This window comes from Belonocnema kinseyi, chromosome 2 (assembly GCF_010883055.1).
Source record: "Belonocnema kinseyi isolate 2016_QV_RU_SX_M_011 chromosome 2, B_treatae_v1, whole genome shotgun sequence".
Taxonomy (NCBI): Eukaryota; Metazoa; Arthropoda; class Insecta; order Hymenoptera; family Cynipidae; genus Belonocnema; species Belonocnema kinseyi.
In genome coordinates this window covers 115,186,007-115,193,865 of record NC_046658.1, presented here as the reverse complement: position 1 = coordinate 115,193,865, position 7,859 = coordinate 115,186,007, and the positions used below count along the sequence as shown (strand labels likewise).

General features: G+C 29.5%; 1 protein-coding gene and 1 non-coding gene across 2 annotated transcripts in view; both read right to left on the bottom strand.

Annotated features, from left to right (window-relative positions):
• The window catches only part of LOC117182951 (5-hydroxytryptamine receptor 1-like), a 68,137-nt gene that overhangs the window by 5,285 nt on the left and 54,993 nt on the right, over window positions 1-7,859 (bottom strand). The window lies entirely within an intron of this gene.
• On the bottom strand, window positions 3,478-3,550 carry Trnat-ugu. Its single transcript has one exon. It is a non-coding gene; the product is annotated as a tRNA-Thr (tRNA).

The window sequence follows — 7,859 nt, the reverse complement described above, 5'->3', positions numbered from 1 at the left end:
AACATGTATTCTGAGGTTAGCTCGGGTTTAATATGGTTTTCGGGGTCGCCGAATACAAATCTGGCGTCCTTTGACTTTTATCGCGTCAGGTTCAAGGTCATTTGAAGGTCAAATCGAGAAAAACGGTAAAAAGTTTTTTAAAAAATACGTTATAGGTTTTTGGAGTCACTAATTAGGAATCTGGCATCCGTTGAACTCTATCGCTTCAGGTTCAAGGTCATTTGAAGGTCATTTGAAGGTCAAATCGAGAAAAACCGGTAAAATTTTTTTTTTAATGTTATAAGTTTTTGGGGTCGCTGATTATGAACCTGGTGTCCGCTGACCTTTATCTCGTCAGGTTCAAGGTCATTTGAAAGTCAAATCGATAAAAAACGCTGAAAGAATTTTTAAAAAATGTCATTCCCATGACCTTGAACCTGAAGCGATAGAGTTAAACGGACGCCAGATTTGTATTCGGCGACCCCGAAAACCATAGTAAACCCGAGCTAACCTCAGAATACATGTTTAAGTGTGTCAAATCTCTCGAAAATACAGTTGGTGGGTAGTGTTGTTTCCTATATTTGTAGGGGTGGCTGGGGGGTGGAGGGTAGTCCGTTTAGCGTGCAATCGACTCGGAATACTTATAAGATACTACCATGATTTTTTCAGATTTTTTGGTCCAAAAATAAATTAGGCCAAAAACCGGCCTTACCGACCCTCCCCCTTTTATGACATTGCTAAAATTTGGTAAAAACGTGACCCTAGTAGTCTCCTGTAAATAAATGGTCCAATCATGCATTTTTCACAACATTTGTTTTGAACATTAAAAAATATGTTTAAACAATTTACTTTTTTGACGGCGCGATCTGTTTGGAAATAGTTTGAGTGAAAGCAATACATATTTCTGCAAATAATTGGCCGAATAGTGCATTTGTTGTTATTATTTTATTCGTGGCATTAACAACGTTTTCGATGGACAATGTTTTCTACAGGGACATTAATATTAAATGAGTCTAAAGTCGTTTTAGTGAAAGCAGAATTTATTGCTCAGAAAAAATAGCTGAATATTGCATTTTTTTATATAATTTGATTATAATGTTCATTGATGTTATTGAAGAATAAGGTTACCTAATACTTTATTACCGTAACGTCAATTTAATTTAAATTATGAAGAAAACCTGACTTATTTCTTGTCTTAAAACACTGGATTTTACATTTGTTTATAAAATTAACACATATTGATTTGTTTCAATATTGTTTATACTTTGCCACTAACGTTAGAATATAAAGTTGATTTGTAAGAAAAGAAGTTCATATTATAGAACACCCAACTTTGAAAGGTGCTTATACAATTTGTTTATAAAAATTAATTGAAACATTTTATGAATTTATTTCATGTATTAGAAGCCACTATATATTTTTCGATTGTATAAGAGTTTATTTCAATTAATTTCTGAAACATACGAAATAAAGTTGTACAAATTGTAATTTTTCAGTATATTTGTTTAAACAAAAGTGCAAACAACAATATAAGGAATCGGTTCTCATAATTCATTTTAGAGTTCAGTCACGAGTTCTCAAAAGAGAAAAGATCAAAATTTTTTAGGAATTGTCGACTACAGGCTGTTTTAGGAAAATTTTTTAAGTTTTTCTCCACTGTGAGACTCCTTTTATTTATAGATATAATTTTGAGACAAGTAATTCAGCAGAATATGTACATTGATTTATCTCTTGATATATAATCATTTGTTTATATTTATATCATATTGTGATTAACTATTGTGTATACAAATTCCAAAATTCTAACATTAAATTCATAATATAAATAATTATCTTTTATTCCTTTTTAAATTTCTAGGTTTCTATTTTCACTGCTTGTATCACCCAGGAGGTTCTCTTGTACTCTTTTTTTATTCGGCTGTTCTCCTGCTACAGTAATTTTAATTAATTGTTCGTCGAAACTTCTATCATTTCAGAATGCAGCTATTAAACTATTGTTACAACGTAATGTAAATTATTTGTACAATTTAAAATATTTTTTAGTAAAGCTAAGCCTTACATTATATCTGTTTCATATAGTTTTTTTATGCTGCAGAATGTCACTCTATTTTAATTGGCGTCAAATTAAAATCTCAAATTTTCTTCGCTATATTCGACCATTTGAACCAATTAGCATATAATAATTTTTAAATTATATTAAAATGTAAAGAAAAATTTAGGTTTATTATATAGGGTTCGAGCACCAATTCTTGGCACTTTTGCCCAATTATTGCTATTCAAAAACTCAAGTGAACTTACTTTTATTTTAGATAAAAGTTTTATCGGACTAGATCATTAATATATTCATTATGTGTACAAATTATAGCTTAACTTATTTAATTGACACAAAATATGCTAAAGAAATTTATTTTCTAAGAAATTTGAGACGGGCGCCAACAATTTAATAGCGGGGGGTGGGGCGTTATGCAGAGTTGGTTCTCTTAACCACTACTCTTGAATATAATTTTTTCAAAAACTAACAACCCAGAACTGAACTTCTGAAAAACGGGTAGGGTTTCGTTTCCACTCACGCCTATCCTTTTGCCAGTAAACTGCTTCAAGCAAAAATTCTACCACCTAGAATTCTCTCTTTTTACCTTATGGGATGATAGAGGACTACGGGAAACAGGATATATGGTTTTATTTTAACTTTTCACACAATGGAAAAAAATAGCTACGGAAAAAGTGGTAAGGGTGTGATCCAACTCATCCCTATCTTTTTTTTAGGCATATCCCTTTAACAAAACACGCTTTACCCTACAATCTGTAGGGGTGTTTTTACTTTCGAGTTTCGATTACGCGACTTCAAATATCAGAGCTTTCAAACACTTAAATCTATTCACCTTATCAAATGATTTTTGCAGGTCAACAAACACAGAGAAAAGTTTTTTTTTTAATGTTAAACTTAATTCTGTGATCTGTCAAGAGCTGAATTTATTTATCGGAACTCCGTTTTTACAGTATTATGAGGAATTTGGAAGATTGCAAGCGATTTCAAGGATTTTCGCAGTTTTTAAAGGACTATACAAATATTTGTTAAATTGTCGATATACTTGTTAAACTATTTTTGATGAAATCACTAAAACTCAAACATTTTTTCTGTCTCTGGTTTAGTATTGAATTTCTAAATACAAAAATGAAAATAACCAACCTACTTTTAAATTATCTAAACATAACAGTTGAATGAAATTGAATAGAAATATTAGAAATCTGCGAATATCACCTTAATTAATATAAAATAATTCCAGTTTGAATCAGAGTTATAGAAACAGAGTTTCGGTTAGACTAGTTAATTAGATAGAATATAATTTTAGAGGCCTGGTCCCAATGGTTTTTTATCTTTGTAAGACAGAGCTCTCTGTATTGTACGGTTCATAAGTAGAAGAACTACTATATCACAATCAATTTTTATTATGCGAAATTCATTGCAAACGCGAGAAAAATAAGTTCTAAAAATTTCACTGCGGGCTGGGTTTGAACCAACAACCTCCTCATTACATGTGAGGGGCGCTACCAATTGCGCCACCACAGCACCAACAGTGAAAATTTTAGAACTTGTATTTGCTTAATTTCGATAGAAATTATTTTTCATAGATGTTATTATTTTCATGCCTCTAAAATAATATTCTATAAAATAATTCTGCTTATAAAATCCATTTTAGACTTGACTTTACCTTTGATCAATTTTTAAATTTTAAGTGATTATAAAAATATTGAATATTTTTAAATTTTAATATAATTTTATTGTTGCTAGAAAATTTTCTTAAATAACAAAAAATGTTTGTACAATGAAATATCGGCTACACGTATAATAAAAGCAGAATTCTCGTATTGCCGAATGATCGACTACTCACATCGAGGAGCAGATATATTTTTCCAGACTGTCTAGGACTTCCTGTAATATCAGTACGCTATTTTTCACTTTAGGAACGTTAGCAAATTTGTCGTAGACTGAATTTTGCTTCTTAATTAAATTTCTTATAATAAATACAGAATTCTTTTTCCTAGACTATTATGGAGAATTACAAAACTCCCTTACATTTAGTATTAAAAAGTTTAAAATTTTTTATCAAAAGACATTCAGAATCTCCAACATTTCGATACCCGTCCTTTTAACCGGATTTTCTAGAGATTTTTTTTAGAACAAAATGTTCAACACGAAAATTAAACCAGAGGAAATTCTGAAAAAGCTTAAGGCCAAAAAAACATATCTTATGATGCTCCAAAGAACCCACATTTAAAAAAAGAAGAGGCAAAAAACTTCATTCTTAAGTTCATATCTTTACTCTGGAAGCTGTGCATTTTACCAAAAAAATGTTCAAAACTTCATGTAAAGTAGCTACAATTTCGAGTTATTCTAAGAAAATGCACTTAATTAAAATTAAATTAAGTTACCTTAATTTTTTTTCTAAATTATACTTAAATTACTTTCCAAAGCTCATCACTTTTAACCTATGTTTCAGGGCAAATTATACGTGTTTAGCCTTTTCAAAATATTTAGCTTCTCGGCGAAGCTACGTAAGTGGTGTAAGAGAAAAAGACGGAGATTATGCATAAATCTTTAAAAACATAATCTTCTATTCTTCATAGATTAAGAGTTATGACTCTTCAAAAAACAGGATTTTTTGCTATTTTGAGCTGTTTGAAGCCAAACATGTGTTTTCAAAACTACTCGTTTCGCACGTATCCCACAAAAAAACGCTGGGAAAATAAATGATAGAGGACTAAATTTTGCATTAAAAAAAATGTTTTAAACTCTTATAAGTCACGATTTATGACCATGAAACTCTGATTCTTTCCATTCGGTAGGCTCTTGCATGTACTGAAAAATATACTGCGACCATATTTGATTATTTTGGTTGCATAAATGCATTTTTAGATCATTACAAGTACACTTTTTTGTGCTTTTCAATCTGAAAAAAAGAAACTGTTAAACCATTGTGTGAATAATATGCCTCCGACTATCAATTGTATGCATATTTTACGGATCTACTTTGGAAAAATTACTTGTAGATTATCTGCTGTCGAAAATAAATAAAGAACAAATATATAAATTAACTGGTTTTGCATTGTTTATATATTAATTAAAAAAAATCTTACTTTATGGATTAGTTTTATAACGCTGTATAATTTTATGTTAATAATGCCAAAAATTGATAAACTAATCATCGCAGAGGAAACAAACAAAGCGCGAAATGCCGGAGCTTAATACACGGCCCAGTGTTGATCCAATTTTTGCAGCCAAAGGTCGGCTAAAGTTATTGGGCCAATATTGGCATTTTAATGGGCCCAGTGCTGGCAGCCTATATTGGCTATTTATATTTGCCGATCCTCCACCGATGCTTGGCCCAGTATCGGCACTTTATTGCGCCAAGTCTCACTTTTAGTCAACTTTTAGTCAACTGTTTGCAGAAAATTCAAACTTTTCGTTAAAAAGTACAACATTTGTTCATACATTTCTTAGAGAAATAAGATTCAATCATTTATCTCTGTTTCTCGTATCCGAGACCTAACTAAAAATTCGTGACTTTTTAACGGGCAAATTTTGTTCGTCTTGCTAAGGCTGATAATTCATCAACCATCATTTTGTGGTCGTCTTACTGTTCGACGGCTCAAGGTGATATTTTTACCTCAAAATTTTATGTATCTCCTTATGTCAATTAATTTCTAGTGTTTATGTAGTGTCTGGTATTTGATATTGTCTCGAGACAATATCTTTAATGCTGATCTTCTGCATTAAGAAACTGTGGCCCTAATGTATGCAAGACAGCATCCCTAAGTTATATTGCTATTGGCACCTGTACAGGAGTTAAGCTCTCCTGGCTCTTTAGCTATTATTCGATTATTATCTAAATTATCATCAAAATTAATGTCAAAGCGGGGAGATGTCTTAAGAGCCAATTTTAATACCAGTTTGTAAAAACTTTATCGGTTACATAACAATATTTTGAAGGCTTATTTAAGAATCCTAAGCTAAATTCTTTCTTTTTAATTAAATTCTATTCAAAATAAATTTACAAACTATTAGTATTTTTTGGTTTATTGTTTATTTCTATATTGCAATAATAAAATTTAAAAGATTCAATACAAGAATTCAATTAACCATACAAGTAATTGCAATAACTGAAACAACGAAATCAGATTGTAGATTAAATTAGAGGAAACGCTATTGAAAGCTTTTACAATATTCATAATGAAATTATTAAAAATTTCTTTTAAATCGCTGAAACTCGCCAGAAATTATCGTAGACTCAGAGAAAATATTTTCTATTACTTATCAAAGAAATAGCCGAAAACGAAAATAATCTAGATTCACAGTGCATAAAGGAAATACCATATAAAATCAGTTTCGAATAACATAATTCTTTGCTGCAATCAAAAGAAAGAAAAATTTATTCTTAAAAGCTTTAGATATTAGGCTTTCAATCAAAGAAAGATTGTAATAATATAATGCAGATATTTATCAAATATATAATAAATGAAATTGATTAATATACCATCTTTAGTTCAAACTGTTTTTAAACATCAAACGAAACATAATTTTATATTTTTCTTTAGCAAAAAAGAGACATTTGTTATAAACAAATTAAGAGTGTGAACTTTTAATAATGTGTAATTAGTTTAAACAATTTTTTTGTCGTTTCTCTATTGCTTTTCTTTTTCCTACCAATTTTACTTTAAACATACATTACATTGTACATAATTAATTTTGGATTTCTTTCACTGTATATAAATTCTGCTTGCTCTTAATTTACAGCCCTTTTATTATGAACACTTCCAATTAAAAATTTTTTAATTCTGCACACTTTCAAATTTTATTCGCTCAATTTTAAACGCTTTCATTAATAAATAATTTTGATGGGCTTCACGTATAGTGCGCTCAAATTTATCTTGGCTTTTTAAAATTAAGCTTTTGAACGCTTCAACGTTAAATTATTTAATTTTAAAATAAATGTTCATTTTATAATAGCTTGCAATTTAGCATGTTATTGCAAAGATAAATCAACAGAAATGTAAAAAATCATTACACCTTTATTGTATTTTTCTTACGAACTAAATTTTCTTAGAGAGGAAGGGAGAGGGTATTTTTTATCATGTTTTTCCTAAAATAATTATATTTTTCTGAGTGGCCAAACGTTTAAGAAACGACGTAAAGAAGTTGATAATTTCATATAGGAAAGATGATTGTTTATGAAGTTTATTTATAAGAAATTTAGAATTTGCTTTAAAGCAAAGAAACACATATATTGTTTAATATATTTTTTAATGATTGTATTACTCGGTCGAAAGTGACTGGAATTTTTTTTTAAATAGTTTGTAAGATTAAAAAAACTTACCTGAAGTGAAATTTAATTTAAATTGTGTGAGGTACCTCGACAAAATATATCAATTATTATGTAATTGTGCTACTACTGATCGTTCCACTTGTCACAAAGAGTGTAATCTCTTTAACGAATACGAATTTATCTTTTTTTTTGTTTAAACCAGCCTGTAATTCAATTTCATTTTAAATTTTTCAAACAATTTTTATTCTTTCAAACAATTTGATTTTCATAGTATATCGCGAATTAAGGGTATTTTGTGAATCCGATGGTCTGTTTCATGGTTTTAGAGAATACATATTTTTATATGAATTATTTGTTTATTGTTTAGGCAATTCAATTTTGTGTAAGTTAAAACTTTTAACAGGAAAATCTTCAAAATCATACCTTTTTGTTACTGTCTTAACCCTTAAACGACCAAAACGCCACTACCGGTACGCTGCTTTTCAACGGCCAATAACTAAGACTATTCGACACTAGAAAAAATTGAGACACATATATTTTTATTGCTTAAGATCT